Source organism: Leucoraja erinacea, chromosome 6, assembly GCF_028641065.1.
Source record: "Leucoraja erinacea ecotype New England chromosome 6, Leri_hhj_1, whole genome shotgun sequence".
Classification (NCBI taxonomy): Eukaryota; Metazoa; Chordata; class Chondrichthyes; order Rajiformes; family Rajidae; genus Leucoraja; species Leucoraja erinaceus.
Window position 1 is genome coordinate 38,933,819 of NC_073382.1, and position 24,663 is coordinate 38,958,481.

At 43.1% G+C, this 24,663-nt stretch overlaps 1 long non-coding RNA gene across 1 annotated transcript in view; it reads right to left on the minus strand.

Moving 5' to 3' along the window:
* Nucleotides 1–1,124: 1,124 nt before the first annotated feature.
* LOC129698000 (uncharacterized) overlaps nucleotides 1,125–24,663 on the minus strand; it is a 60,922-nt gene continuing 37,383 nt past the window's right edge. Inside the window, exon 3 of the long non-coding RNA XR_008723605.1 lies at nucleotides 1,125–4,770. This is a non-coding gene — a long non-coding RNA (uncharacterized LOC129698000). The remainder of the gene's footprint in view (nucleotides 4,771–24,663) is intronic.

Sequence of the window (24,663 nt, forward strand, 5' to 3'; positions counted from 1 at the left end):
CCGACAACTCTTCGGATGTCTCAATAAGCCAGACACACACCTCAACCCCCGTATCTCAACCCGACAAATCACGGATATCTCAACAAGGCTGATGAGCCCTTAGTAGAGAGAGAAAAAGAGAAAACAAAGAGAGATAGACAGAAAGAGGAACCACTCACGTCCTTCTTAACAATATACATAAGACCTTTCTTAAAAATACATGCACAATTCTGTCTTAAAAATACATACACAATCCCTTCTGTAAAAAAAACCCATATAAAGCCCAACTGGTCTTACCTTTGTCTGTTGCTAAGAACCTCGGCAGGGAACCAATTCAATTTCTGATGAAGGATCACAGATGTGACCGGGAGTTTCTAGGGAGTCGGTCTTACAAGGGGACCGATAGAGCTCAGTTATCTCCCTTCCAATCCCGGCAACCTCCGCAACCTCTTGCACAGTCAGCCGTTGATGTGGTCCCAGCGAGGCCTGCATAACTACGCCAATGAAAAAGCTACTTATCTTAACTACTAAACCAGGTTCGCTTCTTAATAAACAGACACCACACAAACGGTTTGGTAGACCAGTTCAAAACTTTACTTAACATCGGCCGATGGAAGGGAGCGAGGATTCCAGCTAAGTGACCAATGTAGACACTCAACTGTCCCCAGTCCTCTTCCCCGAACAACAGAATTACATTGCTTTAAATAGGTTTTTTGTCCCCTTATCACATTCCACAGACATTAGTCATGGTCAGAAGTACTGGAAAAGGTTTCCACAGAATGCATCACATCAAACCTTTTTTTTTTACATGGTACAAGATATACTAAAAACATCGTATATCTTCTTTGTCACTTGGTCCCTCATAAACATAGACCATCTGTTTACAAAGATGTGACCACCTATGTCTCTCTTCCTCCTCCCCATAAACTATCACCTCCCCTCCCCCATAAACACCTTGGTCATTTGATCTCTACTTCAAAGATATCTCTTATATTTTTTAGCTCTCAGCTTCAGTTTATGTTATATATTTATGTACTGCCAGCATTTACTACCCATCTCCAATTATCCTTGATAAATTGGTGGTCAACTATTGTACCATCTTGAATTGCTACATGTTTAGTTTAGTTTAGTTTAGTTTAGTTTACTTTAGTTTAGTTTAGTTTAGTTTAGTTTAGTTTAGTTTAGTTTAGTTTAGTTTAGTTTAGTTTAGTTTAGTTTAGTTTAGTTTAGTTTATTATGGTCACGTGTCCTGAGGTACAGTGAAACGCTTTTTGTTGCATGCTATCCAGTCAATGTAAAGACTATACATAATTACTATCAAGCTGTTTACAATGAACATTTATAGGATAAAAAGTTTCAAAGGTCAAAGGTTCAAAGGTCTGTTTATTGTTACGTGTACCAATTAAGATACAGTGAAACTCGATTACATTTAATGCAAGATAAAGCCTGATAAAATCCTTCTGGGAAAGGCACTTCGTGTCAGCGGAGGAGGACTGTATGGCTAAAAATGTTAGTGATATACGGTAACGTTTTTTTCTAAAATCAATATACAGCGCAGACAGGAAGTGGTCAAGATGAGACTTTTAGTTATATAGATTGAATGAAAAACAAACCTCTGGAGAAAATCAGGAGATAAAGCACCGTCTGTGGCAATTTGGTTTGGGAACCTTCTTTCTACTCCCTCTACTGGCTTTCTACCCTCTTTTGAACTTTCATCTCCAATTACTGCAGTGACATTGACCATCCAGCATCTGTGATATATGTGTATACCAGCATATATAGTTCCTTTCTACGCATAGTCTGTCCATTACCTCCATAAATGCTGCCTGACTTGCTGCTCCAACTGTTTTTCCAGCATGTTTTTTTTTTTGCTCAGGAATCCAGAATCTGCAGGTTTTTTGGTATCATATTCAATGGATATTGTTGACTGCATAGAGATTTGAGGTCTTGAGGTTGTAAATGACAATTTTGATGCAAATCTTTCCTTATAGCCGGAACATTTTTTGTAAATCATGTATAGGAGGTGACACATAGGACAGAATGTATATCTAATTCAAATTAATTAGCAATAAATGTTTCAAAACATATCACCATCACTTTAAAGTTGGTACAAAAATGTGCATTTGGTGATATGTGAGAGTGAGATTTATTTATGTCATTTTGCTGGGAACAATGCAGTGATGGCAATCACTGAGTGCAAACTTGTTTCAATAATCAATGTCAAATTCAACAATTTTGGAGTGACAAACATTTTTAGCTTTCTTATTTTCTTCTCACCTCTTCAAGTATACTTCAGCTTTCCTAGAAACATAGAAACTTAGAAAATTGGTGCAGGAGTAGGCCATTTGGCCCTTCGAGCCTGCACCACCATTCAATATGATCATGGCTGATCATCCAACTCAGTATCCTGTACCTGCCTTCTCTCCCCTGATCCCTTTAGCCACAAGGGCCACATCTAACTCTCTCTTAAATATAGCCAGTGCACTGGCCTCAACTACCTTCTGCGGGAGAGAATTCCAGAGATTCACCACTCTCTGTGTGAAACATGTTTTCCTCATCTCGGTCCTAAAAGATTTCCCCTTTATCCTTAAACTGTGACCCCTTGTTCTGGACTTCCCCAACATCGGGAACAATCTTCCTGCATCTAGCCTGTCCAACCCCTTAAGAATTTTGTAAGTTTCTATAAGATCCCCCCTCAATCTTCTAAATTCTAGCGAGTACAAACCGAGTCTATCCAGTCTTTCATCATATGAAAGTCCTGACATCCCAGGAACCAGTCTGGTGAACCTTCTCTGTACTCCCTCTATGGCAAGAATGTCTTTCCTCAGATTAGGAGACCAAAACTGTACGCAATACTCCAGGTGTGGTCTCGCCAAGACCCTGTACAACTGCAGTAGGAACATCCCAGCTCCTATACTCAAATCCTTTTGCTATGAATGCTAACATACCATTAGCCTTCTTCACTGCCTGCTGCACCTGCATGCCTACTTTTAATGACTGGTGTACCATGACACCCAGGTCTCTTTGCATCTCCCCCTTTCCTAATCGGCCACCATTCAGATAATAATCTACTTTCCTGTTTTTGCCACCAAAGTGGACAACCTCACATTTATCCACATTATACTGCATCTGCAATGCATTTGCCCACTCACCCAGCCTATCCAAGTCACCTTGCAACCTCCTAGCATCCTCCTCACAGCTAACACTGCCCCCCAGCTTCGTGTCATCCGCAAACTTGGAGATGTTGCATTCAATTCCCTCGTCCAAATCATTAATATATATCGTAAATAGCTGGGGTCCCAGAACTGAGCCTTGCGGTACCCCACTAGTCAGTGCCTGCCATTGTGAAAAGGACCCGTTTACTCCTACTCTTTGCTTCCTGTCTGCCAGCCAGTTCTCTATCCACATCAATACTGAACCCCCAATACCGTGTGCTTTAAGTTTGTATACTAATCTCTTATGTGGGACCTTGTCGAAAGCCTTCTGAAAGTCCAGATATAACACATCCACTGGTTCGCCCTTATCCACTCTGCTAGTTACATCCTCGAAAAATTCTATAAGATTCGTCAGTCATGATTTACCCTTCATAAACCCATGCTGACTTTGTCCAATGATTTCACCACTCTCCGAATGTGCTGCTATCCCATCTTTAATAACTGATTCTAGCAGTTCCCCCACTACCGACGTTAGACTAACTGGTCGGTAATTCCCCGTTTTCTCTCTCCCTCCCTTTTTAAAAAGTGGTGTTACATTAGCTACCCTCCAATCCTCAGGAACTACTCCAGAATCTAAAGAGTTTTGAAAAATTATTACTAATGCATCCACTATTTCTGGGGCTACTTCCTTAAGTACTCTGGGATGCAGCCTATCTGGCCCTGTGGATTTATCGGCCTTTAATCCATTCAATTTACCTAACACCACTTCCCGGCTAACCTGGATTTCACTCAGTTCCTCCATCTCATTTGACCCCCGATCCCCTGCTATTTCCGGCAGATTATTTATGTCTTCCTTAGTGAAGACAGAACCAAAGTAGTTATTCAATTGGTCTGCCATGTCCTTGTTCCCCATGATCAATTCACCCGTTTCTGACTGCAAGGGACCTACATTTGTTTTAACTAATGTATTCATTCATCTCCTGCTGTTTTCACCTGCTCCAGACATAGTATCATCACCAATTATTTCATTTAATGCCTGCTTATCTCTATCCTTTCACAGACCATTATTTTTCATTCTTTCCACCACTCTCATCTTTCTCTGCAATTTAAAACTTGTTTCATTTACAACCAGTTTCTCTCTCCACTGATGCTGCCAAGTAAGCTATTTTCCCTTTTAATTTTAAATTTCCAACATCTGCAATATTTTATTTCAGATAGAATATCTAATTATGTTTTCAATACTATTCTTAGTTTAGTTTATTGTCATGTGTACCGAAATATAGTGAAAAGCTTTTGTTGCGTGCTAACCAGTCAGCAGAAAGACTATATATGATTACAATCGAGCCATCCACAGTATTTCTCTCAATGTTGTCAAGTCAGTCATAGACCTTGAGAGGTATTTTTGTTGGTATTTTAATTTTGTCAGTAGATTGCAAAAATGGTCCATTAACTATTGCGTTTCCCCTTAAGTTAGTGGAACATTATTACATTGCTTAGGAGATTTTTGATTTGAATGGATATCTTTCTTACAGCATGTAGTGCTGAAATAAAACATGCACAGAAATATACATTAACTGCTTGATTTCCAGGCCTCTTCTGATCTTTTTGTTGCTTCAAGTCTTCCTCTGTAGTTTTCCTACAAGCACAATGTGCAAATGTTTAAACACAAAATAAATGTGATGATTGTATGACTGATTATAACCATATAACCATATAACAAGTACAGCACGGAAACAGGCCATCTCAACCCTTCTAGTCCGTGCCGAACACATATTCTCCCCTAGTCCCATATACCTGTGCTCAGACCATAACCCTCCATTCCTTTCCCATCCATATAACTATCCAATTTATTTTTAAATTATAAAAACGAACCTGCCTCCACCACCTTCACTGGAAGCTCATTCCACACAGCCACCACTACTCAAAGAAATTCCCCCTCATGTTACCCCTAAACTTCTGTCCCTTAATTCTCAAGTCATGTCCCCCTGTTTGAATCTTCCCTACTCTCAGTGGGAAAAAGCTTATCCACGTCAACTCTGTCTATCCCTCTCATCATTTTAAAGGCCTCTATCAAGTCTCCCTTTAACCTTCTGCGCTCCAAAGAATAAAGCCCTAACTTGTTCAACCTTTCTCTGTAACTTAGTTGCTGAAACCCAGGCAACATTTTAATAAATCTCCTCTGTACTCTCTCTATTTTGTTGACATCCTTCCTATAATTAGGCGACCAAAATTGTACACCATACTCCAGAATTGGCCTCACCAATGCCTTGTACAATTTTAACATTTAACTCATGATTGAAAGATAACCAAACATAAAATGAGTCCATCTATCAACAAGGCTGTTTCTATTTCCTGTACGTATACAAATGTGTGAAGGTCAATCAGTCATTACATCAAAATGCTTGGAAAATTCATTCCTTTTTTGAAGCAACTAGATCTTTTCATGTAGGGCAAATGAGCTAGGGATTGTGTGATGCAATGGACTGTCCAGTTCATCATGATATGCAAGATATATTATAGTGAATTCACCTCATGTTAAAAGGTGTCACAAAATTGGTAAAGGAAATATTCATCATTTACTCGAGTTAAAAAATATATTTTTAGCCTAATTATTCAGCTTAAACAAACAGATATTCCAAAATGCTTAATATTTGTTGGAGGAAATAAAAACTGCTGTTACATTTCAGAATTTGGACCAAGGAATTCCATACTTTCCTTCGATAAAACAAACAATTTTGGGTAGATACACCCACATGCTGCACCATAATTATGGCCCAACTCCATTAGATCAGACCATATTTTCTGAGATGAACTAAACCATTATGAAATATACGCAGGTTCCTTTATAGTTTGTACATTTTAAATCCCTGTATCATCATGTCATAAACTCATTCAGCAAATTAAAGCATTGTTGAGGACAATGTATAACTGCTGTTGAAAGGGTTCATCCACCCCAAAAAGGATAGCAGCAATTTTATTTTGTTAGGTTGTTGGTTTCCCTCTGGACACTTGGCATGTTTTATTTGTATGAAAACTGACTTAATTTTGCTGTACTGGTTATTTTATTTGCACATACTTTATTTTCCCCAAGGCATGTTGGATTTTCCTTGCAAGAAGAAAAAAAAGATGGCGAAAGCAAAGAAAACTATGAAAAAATAGTAGAAATTGGAAGTAGAGCAAAGCGGAGGATACTATACACTGGCTGGAGGCTTGGTCTTGGGCTTGATGATATACCAGTAATATCTGTTTTTTTCAATATTGTTGAATTGGAAGTGACCAGAGTTTAGTGCTGCACTCCATCAAGTAAATGTGGATGAGTGAGTGGAATTGTCCTTACCAGGATTTGCAAAAGATATTTTGTAAGAAGAGCAAGCTATTAAGAAAGCTAACAGAATGCTTTGATTTGGTGCCAGGTAATCACAATTTTCGACAAGAAAAAAATCAAGACATCAGCCCTTGACATGTAAAGTTGTTATCATTGTTAAATCTCCTACCATCAAATGGGCAGTACAGGTGCACAACCTTTTATCCGAAGATCCAAATAACGAAAAGCTCCGAATAGCGGACATTTTTTCAGTCCTTGAAGAAAGGTCCTTGAAGACGTTCACCGAGGGCGGCCCGCAGAGGTGACAGCGGAACCTCTGGTTGGTCCTCGAAGAAAGGGGAACTAAATCCCCATTCATAAAAGAGGTGAGGGTATATTGCGCGGGAGGGTTAATAATTGACAATATGCTGCTGCCTGCCCGCTGAGTTAAAAAAGTTCCCACGGTAGACTCACGATACACAGTGTATCGTGAGTCTTGTGTGGGAACGTTTTAACGGGCAGGCAGTAGCAGATTGTCGCTCCCTTCAGTTTCACCCCTCCTACACCCCTCTGCTTCCCGGCCATGTGTGTGACCCCTTCCCTCCCCTCTCCAGTTCCCCGCTCATTGCACCGGCGCGGGGGCTTTGCACTGTCTTCACATCGGCGATGCCAGCCAGCAGGTCAGTACCAATCACCGGAGACGTCAAGACCAACGGGACACCGACCACCAGGCCCACTGCAAGCACGGAGATCCCAGAGACCCACAGCCAGCAGCAGCCCAGCCCCGTTCCAACTCCAGAGGAACACGCTTCCCGTAGGGACAGAAGCTGATGGTGTGCAAGGTTCGTCTTGTTCTTGGGGTTGCAGATGAGGGGGCGCAGCTCGGGCTGTGACGTCTCCGGTCACCCCCCTGGACAGGAGCTGAGACTGGGAACTGTACCGCCCTTGCCCCCTCCCTCTGCAACTGCAAACAACCCCACTCTCCTGCTCACCTGCAAGGGTGGTACAGTTCCCAGTCTCAGCTCCTGTACAGGGGGGTGGCCGAAGATGTCAGGACCACCAGAAGCCGCTCCCTGATGGGCCGCTATGGCGACAAGTGGCAGTTCGCCCACAGCCCGAGCTGCGCCCCCTCATCAGGACACCGACCCCCAGGCCCACTGCAAGCATGGAGATTCCAGATCAGCAACTCCAGCCCAGCCCCGCTCCAACTCCAGAGGAACACGCTCCCCGTAGGGGCAGAAGCTGATGGTGTGCAAGTTACGTCTTGTTCTTGGGGTGGCGCAGCTCGGGCTGTGGGCGAACTGCCACTTGTCGCCGTAGCGGCCCATCGGGGAGCGGATTCCTCTGTAGTTGGAGTGACAGTTAGACACAGCGACTTTTGAGAATGGTGGGCAATCACTTCCAAAGTTCTGCCCACACAATCAGTACGCCTCTCCTATACTTGTCTCCCGCACTAAGATTATCTCGCAGAGAATGATCCCAGCCTAACCCTCCCTATTCTCTCCTATTCTGCAAGAAAAAAACTACATTGAAGACTCAAACTCGCGATCGAGTAACTGCCGGGATCGAGGCGCAAATTTGCGACCTTGCGGATATGAGCCGAGCACTCTACCACTGAGCCAGCCGTTAAAATCTACGCTAAAAATCTTCCAATCCGAAAGCCGAAAAATTCCGAATTACGAAAAGTGTCTGGTCCCAAGGCTTTCGGATAAAAGGTTGTGCCCCTGTAGTAACAAATCTGTGTTCTCATTTGATATAATCAGAAATCAAATGAGAACAGATATGTAAATATAGTATCCACCAGATTGAATTAGATTACCTGGACAATCCCATTGTACGCCAAAGCTATACAATCTCTCATCATTTAGAAATGTTTCTCTTCTTCATTTCCTACCAAATAGAGAATTTTGCATATTCCCACTTTTGGCAGATTTTTTGCCAGATCTTTCTCCACTCACTTATATAATTTGAATATATTTTATAACTTAATTTGTCCTCTTTACAACTTATTTTCCAAACTGTTTTCATGTCATCGGCAAATTTGGCAACTGTTCATCCTATCCCTTCATCTAGATTATCCATGGAAGTGCATAATAAGAAGGGAAAAATAACTAAACCATCAATATGAAGCTATTTCCGTTAGGATTCCTGTCCTTGTCATCAATCTTGAACAAATGTTATGATAGAGTACAGCGAGAAAATAATGCTATAATCAACCAGAAATGTTGATTCATGTTGCACATAATTCACAAATAACTCAGCTCCTATTATCCCTTTGCAACACCTGCCAAGCATGCCTGGTGTGTGTAGGAATACTCTCCACTTGACTAGATGAGTTTAGCTCCAACAACTCGTGTAAACCTCAATAACAGTCAGGGAAATGCAACCTACCTATATTATAGGCACATTATCCAAATAGTTATTCACAACAGTGGAAACAGAAAGACTCATTGGGCAATTAAGAATGGGCATAAATTAGCCCATGTTGTATTGCCTAATTTCCCAAAAATATATTTTAATAAGCAATGAAGGATTTCCTTAACATTAAGTCCAACAAATTAGCAGAAAGCAAAATTAACATGTACCTTATGGATTCTTGAAAGTTTGAGTATTGAATGTTATCACAAATTTCAGTACATCGACTTAACTTGATATATGGTTAGAACACTGCACTCCAGAAAAGAGTTGAAATATACATTTATTTCTTTCTCTTACAGAAAGCTAACGGAAAACTCCTTTTCTGGGAATAACACAGAACTGATATAGTGTTTGAATCCATGCAGAAATGTTAGCCAGGAAAGCAAAATATCCAACAAAGGCTATTTTATGAGTTAGAATTAAATGAAACAATGTCCTTAAATGTATCAACACCCAGGCTGTTCCAAACTTAAACTTAACTTTCAGGTCAGAAATCTAACATAAATTAACTCAATGATATTTAGCTTCTGTTAATACTGCCACATGTGGTAATTCTTGAATTCTAGTCTTGAAAGAATGTTTATAATTGAAGCCTGAAGAGAAGCTTTCATCTGTGGTTATGCCAATTCTTTTTAAATATGCTTTTCAATATCTGACACATTCATGGGCCCTTTGAAGAAAATATTGAAAATTTGAACTGAATTGAACAGATTCTCCCAATTCCAAGAACTGAAGGAGACAAGATAAAAACTAGCACAGGCTCTAGTGGAGCAGTCATTCAGCATGCAATTGGGGGGGCACATTTCCACAGTTATTGTTAACCGCCTTTCATTTTACTGTCAAATTCAGAAAGCAGCTGATTAACAGTAGTTGTAAGACCCACAAAGCTGCAGATTTGTTTATCTATATTTCACGTGAGCTTTGCCTTAACCTACTCTTTCATCTAATCTCTTTGCTGAATAGTTTCTCACTGTCACAAATGGTTTCAATTTAATTTGGGGATTTTCTTCTACTTATATTGCAGTGATAATGACTCGATTAGAGCCTGTTGCTATTGTATGATCAGAACCAGGCAGACAGTAAACATGGCTTTATTATGGTGTAATTGGCATCAGCAGAGAGCTTAAGTCGGTAGTACAATCAAGTGCAATACAAAATCACACTCTGAGCTAATCAAAAGGTTAATGTAAGATATGTGCTAATAATCTCTTAAGCAGTACCTCGGGACTGACTTGTTTCTACTTTAGTTCTGTAGCTTTTAGATGGCCAATGTTGGAGGATTCAGTCTGAAGAAGGGTCTTGACCCGAAACGTCACCCATTCCTTCTCTCCAGAGATGCTGCCTGTTTTGTTGAGTTACTCCAGCATTTTGTGTCTACCTTCAATGTTGGAGGGATTTGTGTTTTTGATCTGCATCTTGGATCAGGCTTTCATGCAGGGTGAGGCAACTCTTAATTACTGCAGAGTGGGACAGCACACAAAAAAAATCTCATGCAGCAATTGTTAGTCTCCCATCTTTTATTTGATTGGATTTATTGCACTAAAATCTAGAGAGCATTTTCAAGTGATAGTTTAGTTTAGTTTAGTTTATTATTGTCACGTGTACCGAGGCACAGTGAAAAGCATTTGTTTGCATGCTATCCAGTCAAAGAACAGACTGTACATAAATATAATCAAGCCATCCACAATACTGTCCCAAAATTCTTGCAGTGCTTTATAATATTCACTTTGCAAAAGTTGCATGTGGATCTCTCTCATGCTGAGGCCAGACATCAACTCTCTGACACCTCCTCATACCTGCCCCTTGACCTTGACCCCACAAACAAATATTAGGCCATCATCTCCCAGACTGTTTCTGATCTCAGCATCTCTGGCGATATCCGCTCCACAGCCTCCGACCTCATAGATCCCAAGCCTAGCACTGCCCATTTCTATCCCCTCCAAAATCCACAAATAAGAGTGCCCTGGAAGAGTGCCCCATTGTTTCTGCCTTCTCCTTCACCACTAAACTAATTTACAAACACCTATCCCACCTTGGCCGGTCGATACCCACCTACATCCGAGACAGCAAACTCACCCTTCAACTCTTTAATAATATTCAATTACTTGGCCTCAATTGCTTCATCTTTATCATGGACGTCCAGTCCCTTTATATCTCCATTCCCCAACAAGGAAGATCTCAAGGCCCTCCGGTTTTGCCTCGAACAGAGACCTAATCAACTTCCCTTTCCTAACACTCTCTGCCTGGCAGAACTTGGTCCGCACTCTCAACAACATCTCTTTTGACATCTCACTTTCTCCAAGTTAAAGGTGTAACCATGGGCACCCGCATGGGCTCCAACTATGCATGCCTTTTCGGCAGTTACATAGAACAATCCTTGAACCAAGTGTAAACTGGCACCATGTGCCGTCTCTTTTTCCACTACATGGACGACTGCGTCGGGGCTACCTCCTGCACCTGTGCAGAACTCATGGACCATTAAAATCAGCACTAACTTCCACTCTGCCTTCAAATTTATCTGGATTATCTCTGACACCATTTTCTCCATTCTTGATCTCTTTATCCATCTAAGGAGATGGGCTATCAACTGACTTCTACTACAAACCTACCAATTTCCACAGTTATAGAGGGCTACACTTCCTCCAACTCTGTGTCTTCCAAAGACGTCACCCCCCTGCTCTCAATTCCTCCATGTCGACTGCACCTTCTCCCAAGATGAGGTGTTTCATTCTAGGACATGCAAGACATACCGTTTCTCCCCCTCCCCCCCTCCCCTTGTGCCCCACTTGGAATAACACCTATTTCTCCCCTCCCTATCTCTATCCACCATCATTTCTTACAATGGCTTCACAATTCACGACAATTCAATCCTTTTTTCTCACATTTTCTGTTTTTTTTAAATATCTCTTGCCATTGTTCAAGCAACTGCCTAACAAAAACACCACTTGTCTATATTCACCTGTTACCTGTCATGCTTTGTCCTGCCCCTCCTTCCTTCCAGCTTTCTTTCCCTCCCCCTACAGTCAGTCTGAAGAAGAGTGCCGATCCAAAGCATCACCTATCCATTTTCTTCAAGGATGTTGTTTGACCCGCTGAGTTATTCCAGAGCTTTGTTATTCTAATTTGTTATCAGGTGTGCAAGACACTTAGATTAACCATATTACAAACTTTCTCCCCTTTTATGATTCCTGGAGATTTCTTCTTCAAACAAAAGGGAACATTTGTAAATAATGTAATTATTTTGATAGATAAAATTGTATTGAATCACCTGCTGCTATCTTTGTTCTTAAGAGTATAACAACTTAATGAGTAGGAAAGAACTACAGATGCGAGTTTAAATCGACACAAATTGCTGGATTAATTCAGCGGGACAAACAACATCAGGCAGCATCTCTTGCGAGAAGGAGTGGGCGACGTTTCGGGTCGACACTCTTCTTCAGATTAATGTCAGGGGAGTGGGCGTTACAAAGATAGAACGTAGTCAAAGATGGTAAGACTGGTGGGAGAACTGGGAAGGGGGAGGGGATGGAGAGAGAGAGAAAGCAAGGGCTACAAAGTTAGAGAAGTCATACCACTGGGGTGTAAGCTACCCAAGTGAAATATGAAGTGCTGTTCCTCTAATTTGCGCTGGGCCTCAATCTGACAATGGAGGAGGCCCAGCACAGAAAGGTCAGATTCGGAATGGGAGGAGGAGTTAATGTGCTGAGCAACCGGGAGATCAGGTAGGTTAAAGCAGACTGAGTGGAGGTGTTCAGCAAAATGATTGCCGAGCCTGCGCTCGTTCTCGCCGATATACATGAGTTGACACCTGGAACAGCGGGTACAGCAGATGAGGTTGGAGGAGGTGCAAGTAAACCTCTGCCTCAACTGAAAAGACTGTTGGCATCCTTGGATGGAATCGAGGGGGGAGGTGTTGCATCTCCTGCGTTTGCAGGGGAAAGTACCTGGGGAGTGGGTGGTTTGGGTGGGAAGGGACGAGTTGACCGGGGCGTTGTGGAGGGAATTGTCTCTACGGAAAACAGAAAGGGGTGGAGGGGAAGATAGTGGGATCCCGTTGGAGGTGGTGAAAAATTCGGAGGATTATATGCTGTATGCGAGGGCTGATTGGGTGGAAGGTGAGGACAAAGGGAGCTCTGCCTTTGTTACGAATGGGGGGAGGTGGAGCAAGAGCGGAGCTGCGGGATTTCAAGGAGACCCTAGTGAGAGCCTCATCTATAGTGGAAGAGGGGAACTCCTGTTCTATAAAAAATGAGGACATCTCCGATGACCTGGTATGGACAAATCCCGGGCGCAGATGCTGCATAGACAGAGGAATTAGGAGTAGGGGATAGAGTCTTTACAGGAAACAGGGTGGGAAGAAGTGCAGTCTAAATAGCTATGGGAGTCAGTGGGTTTGTAATAGATGTCAGCCAATAGTTTGTTTCCTGTCATGGAACCGGTGAGATCTAGAAACGGTAGGGAGATGTCAAAGCTGGTCCAAGTGAATTTGAGTGCAGGATGGAAATTAGTTGTGAAGTCGATTAAGTCAGTGAGTTCTGCATGGGTGCAGAATTTAGCATCAATGCAGTTGTCAGTGTAGCACAGGTAGAGTTCGGGGATAGGGCCAGTGTATGCCTGGAACTTAATGTACTGAGAGGGTCTCCAAGAGATTGCCTGCTTATCATGATTTAGACTTTAGACATACTGTATATTCCCGAATAAAGACATTTTTGTTGCATTTAGCATATGATTTCCACTCCCCTCAGATGCTCAGTCACAGTCATTATACTCACCACCCTACGTCACTAATTTATTTTTTAATAACTCCATCTGACCTGTGTGTTCAATAGCTATCATGCACATTGGGCCTGCACATACCCACTGAAGGATGTTTGCAAATCACAATTACACCTTAATAAAATCATGTTTATTATCTGCCGAGTTGCAGTCAGTGGTATTGTAATAATACCAGCAGGCTCTAATCCAGTAATAGAGTATCACCATAACATGTGGACAATATTATCCCCAAATTTAAATTGTGACAGAGAGCAATTTGATAATAGATTCATGTAAGAGTTAGTTATCTATTAAGGTCATGTTAGAGAATTTATCATATCAGCATAAAAAAGGGCTTGACAACCGGTATATTGGCATAATGGGCGTTCTGTCTGAGAGGTTCTCCAATATGATTCCTCCTTTCATGATTAAACTTTAGCCATCTCATGTCTCTGTGAGAAAACAAGCCCTCGAGAGTCTTGCGTGTCCAGGACGCAACACTACCCGTGGTAGCACTATGACATTCAGGGCTTCGTTAAACAGAAATCCAATTTGCAGATAAGGCCTCTTGACAACACGGGACAGAAACGGGAGGAACAGAGAGCGATCTTAGTCACTGAGAAAATCGTTCAGCTAAGCCCATGATTGAAGCGTGGATTACTACACTGCCAAAAAACTGACAAGTGCAGGACAAAAGAACCCCCGAATAAACATTCAGATGTTGCAATTAAATCTTGCAGATTGCTCACAAAACAAGCCTTTGCGATGTTTAAAAACTTGGGTATGGATGCTATACTTGAAATGCTGCACGGGACAGAGATGAATGACAAAAGTCAGTCACTTAATAAAATCAGATGTTATTATCAGTGTAAGTAACACTCTGGATACCAAAGTGCCGCTAAAAGGGAAGATGATCACAAAGAAAGTGGAAATGAAAGGGGAAAAAATCAACAATGGCCAGATAAACTAAACCACGGGGAGATCAAATCAAATCGCTATGCTGGGCAAAAGACAAATGACTGGAAAAAATGGCGCTTGCATCGTGTGGCAAAGTGAAAGACACAACGCATGTTGACCTGAAAAAAATATCTTTGTGGCAAGCAAGTCTGCAAGATAGGGGGGATGGCGTGTCAAACATGGTACACCACATGAGCTTGCCTACAAGAGGATGTGTGTCCTGGCACCCGTCAATTTGTTGCTTGATCTTCCCCCCACAAGGAGGACACAAGAAACTGACACCCGGTGTCAGTAGATTTTATTACTGAGAGTTTCAAGTAAGCCACTAAGGTGCACCGGCTTCTGGTTTGAAGAGCCTGTCACCATCAACTGGCAGATACTAACAGGGTCATGTCCCGTGATGGCAGAAGACAAATGAACAATGTTTCATCGGGTGGTCCAGTGATTGGTATGGACACAGGACTCAGTTGGCGTCCTAATCGTTGTCCACACATGTTGCCGGTGTCCCACTCGACGCTCAAAAGAGTGCACAGTGAGGGCGTACAACAGGCTATTCACATCAAGTGGGGACCTGAAAGATCTTTTTAAAGAACCAGCAGGCTTTGTAAGATGCTACGAACCTTCATACAGGAAACTAAAAAGGAATCTGCTGGACACTTGATCAAGAACAAGTTAATGAGGGCAAGAAACTGGCGGATCAAAGTTAGTTGAACAGTACGAAAAAAGGTTGGAAGAGAAAAAAAATAAGTTTAAGGACACAAACAATCTTGATAACTGTAAAAGGTGAATTTATTGTGCAGAACAAGAAAATGGCGGATTAGTTGAACAGGTACTTTGGATCCGTCTTCATGAAGGAGGACACAAACAATCTTCCTGTTGTAGTAGTGGCCAGAATATCTGGGGTGACGAAGGAACTGAAGGAAATCCACATTATGCAGGAAATGGTGTTGGGTAGACTGATGGGACTGAAAGCTGATAAATCCCCAGGTTTGCATCCCAAGGAAGTGGCTCTAGAAATCATGCATGCATTGGCGATCATTTTCCAATGTTATATAGATTCAGGATCAGTTCCTGTGGATTGGAGGGTAGCTAATGTAATCCCACTTGTTAAGAAAGGCGGGAGAGGGAAAACAGGGAATTATAAACCAGTTGGCCTGGCATCGGTGGTGGGGAAGATGCTGGAGTCAATCATAAAAGATGAAATAGTGGCACAATTGGATAGCAGTAACAGGGTCAGCATGAATTTACAAAGGGGAAATCATGCATGACCAATCTTCTGGAATTTTTTGAGGATGTAACTGGGAAAATGGACAAGGGAGAGCCAGTGGATGTAGTGTACCTGGACTTTCAGAAAACATTTGATAAGCTCCCACATAGGAGATTAGTGGGCAAAAGTAAGGAACATGGTATGCTGTCAAGGATAGAAAATTGGTTGGCAGGCAGGAAACAAAGAGTAGGGATTAAACGGGCCCCTTTCAGAATGGCAGGCAATGACTAGCGGGGTACCGCAAGGCTCGGTGCTGGGACCGCAGCTATTTACACAAAACATCAATGATTTAGATGAAGGGACTCAAAGTAACATTAGCAAATTTGCAGATGACATAAAGCTGGGTGGCAGTGTGAACTGTGAGGAGGATGCTATGAGAATGCAGGATGACTTGGACAGGTTGGGTGAGTGGGCAGCTGCATGGCAGATGCAGTTTAATGTGGTTAAATGTGAAGTTAACCACTCTGGTAGCAAAACCAGGAAGGCAGATTATTATCTAAATGGTGTCAAATTTGGAAAAGGGGAAGTACAACGGGATCTGGGGGGTCCTTGATCATGACTCAATGAAAGTAAGCATGCAGGTACAGCAGGAAGTGAAGGAAGCAAATGGCATGTTGGCCTTCATAACAAAAGGAGTTGAGTATAGGAGCAAAGAGGTCCTTTGTACAGTTGTACAGGGCCCTAGTGAGATCACACCTGGAATATTGTGTGCAGTTTTGGCTTCCTAATTTGAGGAAGGACATTTTTGCTATTGAGCGAGTGCAGTGTAAGTTAATGGCGGGACTGTCATATGCTGAGAGAATCGAGCGGCTGGGCTTGTATACTCTGGAGTTTAGAAGGATGAGAGGGCATCTTATTGAAACATATTAGATTATTAAGGATTTGGACACGCTAGAGGCAGGAAACATGGTCCCGATGTTTCAAGATTCAAGATTCAAGATTCAATTTAATTGTCATTTGGACCCCTTGAGGTCCAAACGAAATGCCGTTTCTGCAGCCATACATTACAAACAAATAGACTCAAGACACAACATAATTTACATAAACATCCATCACATCGCTGTGATGGAAGGCCAAAAAAACGTATCTCTCCACTGCACTCTCCCCCCCCCCCGGATGTCAGAGTCAAAGTCAAAGCCCCCGGCTGGCGATGGCGATTGTCCCGCGGCCATTAAAGCCACGCCGGGTGATGCAAGGTCGCACACCGGGTCTTGGTGTTAAAGCCCCCGGCGTACGCTCGCAGAGTCCCGCGGCCATTCCAAGCCGCGCGGGGCGGTGATGTCAGGCCCCGCTCCAGGAGCTCTTCAACCCCGCAACTCGGGCGGGAGAAGTCGCCGTTGCGAGAGCCCTGAAAAGCGGTCTCCCTCCAGGGACCCGCGGGCTCCCAGTGCCGCCGTCCGCCAGACCCGCAGTTGCAGCCTCCGAATCTCCGGAGGTCGGGCCGCAGCAGCAGCAGCATTCCACCACCGCTCCACCCGCTCTGGACTCGGCCAGCTCCACGACGGTGAGGTGAGTCGTCGGCACCAGAGCCGCCGGGCTTCTCCTGTTGGAGGCCGCTCCTCGTTGCAGCCCCAACGACAACGGAGACCTGACAAGAAAAGGTCGGGTCTCCTGTGCAGGGAGAGATTTAAAAGTTACCCCCTAAATAACAAAAACTACATAAAAACATAGACAAAAAAATAATGAAAACGCGGACGGTCTGCAGAGGCCGCTGCTGACGAGAGTTGCGCCGCCTACCATATGTTGGGGGAGTCCAGAACCAGGGGCCACAGTTTAAGGATAAGGGGTAAGCCATTTAGAAAGGAGATGAGGAAACACTTTTTCACACATAGCGTTGTGAGTCTGTGGAATTCTCTGCCTCAGACGGTGGTGGAGGCCGGTTCTCTGGATACTTTCAAGAGAGAGCTTGTTCCTGCCTTCTCCCCATATCCCCAGACTCCGCTATTTTTAAGAGCACTATCTAGCTCGCTCTTGAAAGCATCTAGAGAACCTTCCTTGTCTCCGTTCTAAATGGCTTACTCCTTATTCTTAAAATTTATATATGTATTTTATATGTAATTTATGGTGTTTTGTTATGTATTTTATGGTGTTTTATATGCAATGTATTTTACATAATGTCGTCCTTTGTCTGGACCTTGAGTCTGAAATAAAGTTTAATAATAATAAATAATAATAATAATAATAATAATTATTATTATTATTATTATTATTATTATTATTATTATTATTATTATTATTATTTTACACTAAAAAGTTCATTTCAATAAACTTTACCTCAGAAAACTCAGAACCAGGCATGAAAATGAAAATGATTAAAAAGGTTATTGCCCCATGATTGAAGTAAAGAAACAGAGGATTTTAATTTTGGTAAAAGATAAAGAAAGTACAAGTAAATGTACACAAGTGAAGCACAATGCGAATGTTGTACCACGCATTGTTGCGGGTGACTTCAATCACTCTAACCTGAAGACTGTACTCCCCAAATTCCACCAACATGTATTCTTCCCCACTAGAGTAGACAAGACACTGGACAAAGTCTATACCAACATGGCTGAAGCTTACAAAGCCATCCCCCTCCCCCACCTTGGTCAGTCTGATCACGTCTCATTGTTCCTGCTCCCTAAGTACTCCCCACTCATCAGACGGGTTAAACCAACTGTGAGGACAGTTAAAGTCTGGTCAGAGGAAGCGGACTTCACACTTCAGCAGTGTTTTGGAAACACTGACTGGAAGGAGTTTGCAGCCCAGGCCGCCCTTGACTCCCACACGGACATTGATTCCTACACATCTTCTGTTCTGGACTTTATAAACTCCACCATCAATAGTGTCACCTCCCTCAAACAGGTGACCATATACCCGGATCAGAAGCCATGGATGAACAGCGAGGTCAGGCTACTGCTGAAAGCACGGGACACCGCTTTCAGGTCAGGCGATGCTCGAGCCTACAGTTCATCCAGGGCTATCCTGAAGAGGGGCATCAGGAAGGCCAAGCACTGCCATAAGCTCAGGATTGAGGAGCACTTCAACAACAACTCCGACCCCCGACGCATGTGGCAAGGCATTCAGGCCATCACGGACTACAGACCCTCCAACATCACCCCCACATCCAGCGACGCCTCCTTCCTTGAGGAGCTTAATCACTTCTATGGCCGCTTCGACAGGGCCAATCTAGAGACAGCCATCAAGGCTGTGCTACCTGCCGATCACCAACCCCTCACACTCACCCCCTACGACGTATACGTGGCACTGAGTAGGACTAATGCACGTAAAGCTGCTGGCCCTGACGGCATCCCCGGGCGCGTGCTCAGGGCCTGTGCTGTGCAGCTGACAGACGTCTGGACTGACATCTTCAACCTGTCACTTGCCCAAGCAGTTGTCCCCACTTACCTTAAAACCACCTCCATCGTGCCAGTGCCAAAACACTCCACTGCGGCAAGCCTCAACGACTTCTGCCCAGTTGCACTTACCCCCATCATCACCAAGTGCTTCGAGAGGCTGGTCCTGGCACACCTCAAAAGCTGCCTACCCCCCACACTAGATCCCTATCAGTTTGCCTACCGCAAGAACAGGAGTACGGAGGATGCCATCTCAACGGCACTTCACTCCGCCCTCTCCCACCTCGACAACAGAGACACTTACGTAAGAATGCTGTTCATCGATTACAGCTCAGCATTCAACACCATTATACCATCAAAACTGATCACCAAACTCGGTCACCTGGGCATCGACCCCTCCCTCTGCAACTGGATACTGGACTTTCTAACCAACAGACCCCAGTCTGTGAGGTTAGACAAGCACACCTCTTCAACCCTCACCCTGAACACCGGCATTCCACAGGGCTGTGTGCTGAGCCCTCTCCTCTACTCCCTCTTCACCTATGACTGCACACCTGTATATGGTACTAACACCATCATCAAGTATGCAGATGATACAACGGTGATTGGCCTCATCAGCAACAATGATGAGCTGGCCTACAGGGAGGAGGTCCAGCACTTAGCAGCATGGTGCGCTGACAACAACCTGTGCCTTAACTCCAAGAAGACCAAGGAGCTCATTGTAGACTTCAGGAAGTCCAGAGGCGGCACGCACACCCCCATCCACATTAACGGGACGGAGGTGGAACGTGTTTCTAGCTTCAGGTTCCTGGGAGTCAACATCTCCGATGACCTCTCTTGGACCCACAATACCTCTACTCTGATCAAGAAGGCTCATCAGCTCTACTCTGATCAAGAAGGCTCATCTTCTTCCTGAGGAGACTGAAGAAAGTCCATCTGTCTCCTCAGATCCTGGTGAACTTTTACCGCTGCACCATCGAGAGCATCCTTACCAACTGCATCACAGTATGGTATGGCAACTGCTCTGTCTCCGTCCGGAAGGCATTGCAGAGGGTGGTGAAAATTGCCCAACGCATCACCGGTTCCTCGCTCCCCTCTATTGAGTCTGTCCAAAGCAAGCGCTGTCTGCGGAGGGCGCTCAGCATCGCCAAGGACTGCTCTCACCCCAACCATGGACTGTTTACCCTCCTACCATCCGGGAGGCGCTACAGGTCTCTCCGTTGCCGAACCAGCAGGTCGAGGAACAGCTTATTTCCGGCGGCTGTCACTCTACTCAACAACGTACCTCGGTGACTGCACTTATTATTATTTATTCAAATCGTTTGCTATGTCGCTCTTCCAGGGAGATGCTAAATGCATTTCGTTGTCTCTGTACTGTACACTGACAATGACAATTAAAATTGAATCTGAATCTGATCTAATGTGCTTGTTTAAAAATCTGTTTTAATCCCAGAGTTTTGGAGCTAATTGTTAATTACCATGATTTAAATTACCCTGAAGGTGTTAAAGCAAACATTAATGTATTTAGCACTCAAGCACTAATTAGAAATAGGTTTCATGAAACAGTTTTATTAGCCTCAAGACATCCAATAAAGAGGAGATGTGTACTGGTTGACAAAGAGTAGATTATTTCAGAATGGCTGCAGGACCAAGGGAAGGAGTTTAGAGAATCCATGATCACAAAATATGCCAAAAGTTCAAGAGTAGTCCAGATTCTTCAATGTAATGATATCATTAGCAAAAGTTAATTCTTCTTCTTACTGTTGCTAATTAATTCTGATGTGGATTGGCAAGGACTTGAAATACTTTGATGGTGTTTCAGAAAGTTCTATGTAGCACAAATCCAAGGATTTGTTTCTAGAATTTCAAGTTCTGAAATCTACAGGGACCTAAATGTATATAATTAGTTGATTCTCATCTGAAATATCATTCACCACTAATTGACAGCAATATGTTGTTGGTTGCTTACACATTCTAAAACAATGTACTGGGCATTTGCAGAACCTCTTTCAGCTCAGTTTTACATTGTACTACTAAAATAAATGTCATTATAAATATTACATAGAGAAACATGTTCAACCACGTGCAACCATTTTCAACTTTCTCCCGCTTTATTTTTGCGCTGTTGACTGCTTTTAAGCTAGTACCATAGCAATCTGCACCAGACCAACTCAATGCACCCTAGGATCTGAACTCTACAACTGTATACCCAACAACACTGTGGGAGCACCTCCACCAGCTGAACACAATGAATCAATAAGCTGCTTACTACCATCTATGTAAGGAAAATCAAAAAATGGTGTTGCCACTAATAAATACAAATATACATCCTGCCATTTTTCACAGAGCATTTCATAGCTCATTAATAATCAGAAATAAATGTACTGTAAAAAAAATGACCATGGCTTTATGTAACTCTTGCAATCCTCATCAATAAACCATTTGTTTTAGTTCATCGAGTAGCTATTCAAAGAGGTTATTAATTGAAGTGCTATTTTTCAGCTTCCTAATGAACATTGGTTAATTTTGTTTCCAGGGCCTTGATCATCTCAGAGGAGTTCCTTGCCAAGGTGTATTCTTGTATCAAATTGAGTTCACCACGTACCATAGATCAAGAGAAATTCAAAATTAAAGAATGCTGGAGATAGCCAGTATTCTCATTGGGCACCACAGCAACATAGCTAGTCGGAGCTCCAATGTCCCAAGCTCAATCCTGACCTCAGTATGGAATTTGCAAATTCTTCCTCTAATAGTATAGTTTTATAGAGTATGTGTGCATGTGTATATATACACACTGAATTTTTCTTTTCTCCCGTTATGTACTATGTTTACATGTTCTGTTATGCTGCAGCAAGCAAGAATTTTATTGTCCTATTTGGGACATATGACAATAAAACAATCTTGACTCTTGAGTTTCCTCTCACATTTTGAAACATGCAGAATGATAGCTTAATTGGCCACTGTAAATTGTCTTCCATGTGTGTGTCATTATTAGGGTATACTAAATCAATTAGTAAACTAAACTGATAGGTTAATTGGAAACTCTAAATTGCCTCTTGCATGTACATGAGGAGTAGAATTTTTGGGGTGGCAGAGAGTGGGAGAGAGAGGCAGAGTTGATCAAAGTGTGAAGAAAATAAAATGGGTTCAGGTAGGATTAGTGTAATTGGGTGCATGAAGGTGGGTGCAGATTAGATACACTGAGGGTTCTGTTTCCATGCTACTTGGCTTGCTGATTCATTTTGTTTTACAGGACTCAGCAATGTCTGACTTGCATTTCATAGCTTAATATGTTCGTTTGGTAGACAAAAATGCTGGTGAAACTCAACGGGTGAGGCAGCATCTATGGAGTGAAGGGATAAGTGACGCTTCGGGTCAAGACCCTTCTTCAGACGTGGGTTGCGGGAGAGCTGGGAAGGGGAGAGGAAGGAGGGAGATAGCAAGGACTATCTGAAATTGTAGAAGTCAATGTTCATACCGCTGGGGTGTAAACTACCCAAGTGAAATATGAGGTGCTGCTCCTCCAATTTGTGGTGGGACCCACTCTGGCCATGGAGGACAAAAAGGTTTGATTTGGAATGGGAGGAGGAGTTGAAGTGCTGAGCCACTGGGCGATCAGATTGGTTATTGCGGAGGTGTTGGGCGAAGCAATCACCAAGCCTACACTTGGTCTCACCGATGTAGAGCAGTTGACACCTAGAACAGTGGATGCAATAGATGAAGTTGGAGGAGGTGCAGATGAAAGTCTGCCTCACCTGGAAAGACTGCTTGGGTCCTTGGATGGAGTCGAGGGGGAAGGTAAAGTGACAAGTGTAGCATTTCCTGCGGTTACAAGGAAAAGTACCGGGGAGGGGGTGGTTTGGGTGGGAAGAGATGAATTGATCAGGGAGTTACATAGGGAGTGGTCTCTGCGGAAAGCAGAAAGGGGAGGTGATGGGAAGATTTGGCTAGTGGTGGGATCCCGTTGGAGGTGGAAAAAGTGTAGGAGGATTATCTGTTGTATGTGACGGCTGGCAGGGTGGAAGGTGAGGACAAGGGGAACTCTGTCCTTGTCATGAGTGGGGGGATGGGGAGTGAGAGTGGAGCTACGGGATATAAAGGAGACCCTGGTGAGAAACTCATCTATGGTCGAAGAGGGGAACCCCGTTCCCTAAAGAATGAGGACATCTCCGATGACCTGGTTTGGAACACCTTATCCTGGGTGCAGATGCGGCGTAGATGGAGGAATTGGGAGTAGGGGATAGAGTCCTTACAGGAAGCAAGGTGGGAAGAAGTGTAGTCCAGTTAGTCCTTTAATATGTCATTTTGTCTCTTTTCTCTCTCTATCTGTCCTCAATAATCTAAACAGAAAGCTGCATAAATAGTAAAATCATCTCCGCAAACCTAAATTCACTCCAACTGCGCTATTCATTTTGACCTACTGATCCCAACCAGCATGTTTCTTGCATCCTGTCTGCAATTTAAAACAATCCTATTTTCTCACTTACCAGTTCTGATGGTGACATTTCAAACCAACATATGAATTATGTTTCTCTTCGCACAGGTGCTATCTTTCCTGCCGAGAGGTTTCAGCATTCTCTGTTTTTATTGCAGATTAAAACCCTACCTTGATGTCCCTAAGAATTTGTAAAACCTGAACTATCTGTGAACAATATCCCACTTAATATCCAAAGACTTGTGTTTGTATGTATTTGAGTTTTTCACTCTTTCTGAAAACTTGTTAAACTTAGCTGAAATCCATTTCCATTTGTCACTGGTGCAATGCTATCTTGACATGACATTCATTCTTGCAGAGCCTGACTGGGCTTGAGTGGATCCAGTCACAGTGATTGATTATTGTTCAGGCCAGAAAACCTTGACTTTATTACTTTACCTTCAGTTACTAACACCAGAAATCTCTCACAAACCTCCTTAGAGTTTAGCTGTTTAAAACATTTTGTAATACCACGATCATGAACTAGAGCAAAACACAAAGTGTTGGAGGAGCTCAGCAGGTCAGGCAACATCTGTGGAGGGCATCAATAGGTGAATTGTCAGGTTGGGAGCCTTCTTCAAATCTCGACCCAAAACATCGCATATACATTCATGTAACAGATGCTGCCCAACCTGCTGAGTTAGTCCAGTTGTACTTTTTTGTTTGCTTCTGGAGTCTGCAAACATGAGTATTATCAACTATTAACACCTCTGAGCTTTTGCTCCACCTCTGGACGTGGCACTGATTTGGAATGGAACACAGAGGCCTTGAATGAAGGCGGCTGGATAACATTATACTTGCCTCCTTGGTGTTATGCCATGTATGCCTGATGGACTTCACCTAGAAAGACACCAATTGATGGAGTAACTAAACAGGTCAGGCAACATATCTGGAGAAAATGGATAGATGACATTTTAGTTTGGGACCCTTTTTCAGTCTGAATCAGTCTGAAGAAGGGTCCTGACCCAAAATGTCACCCATCTATTTTTTCCAGAGAAGCTGCCTGACCCACTGAGTTA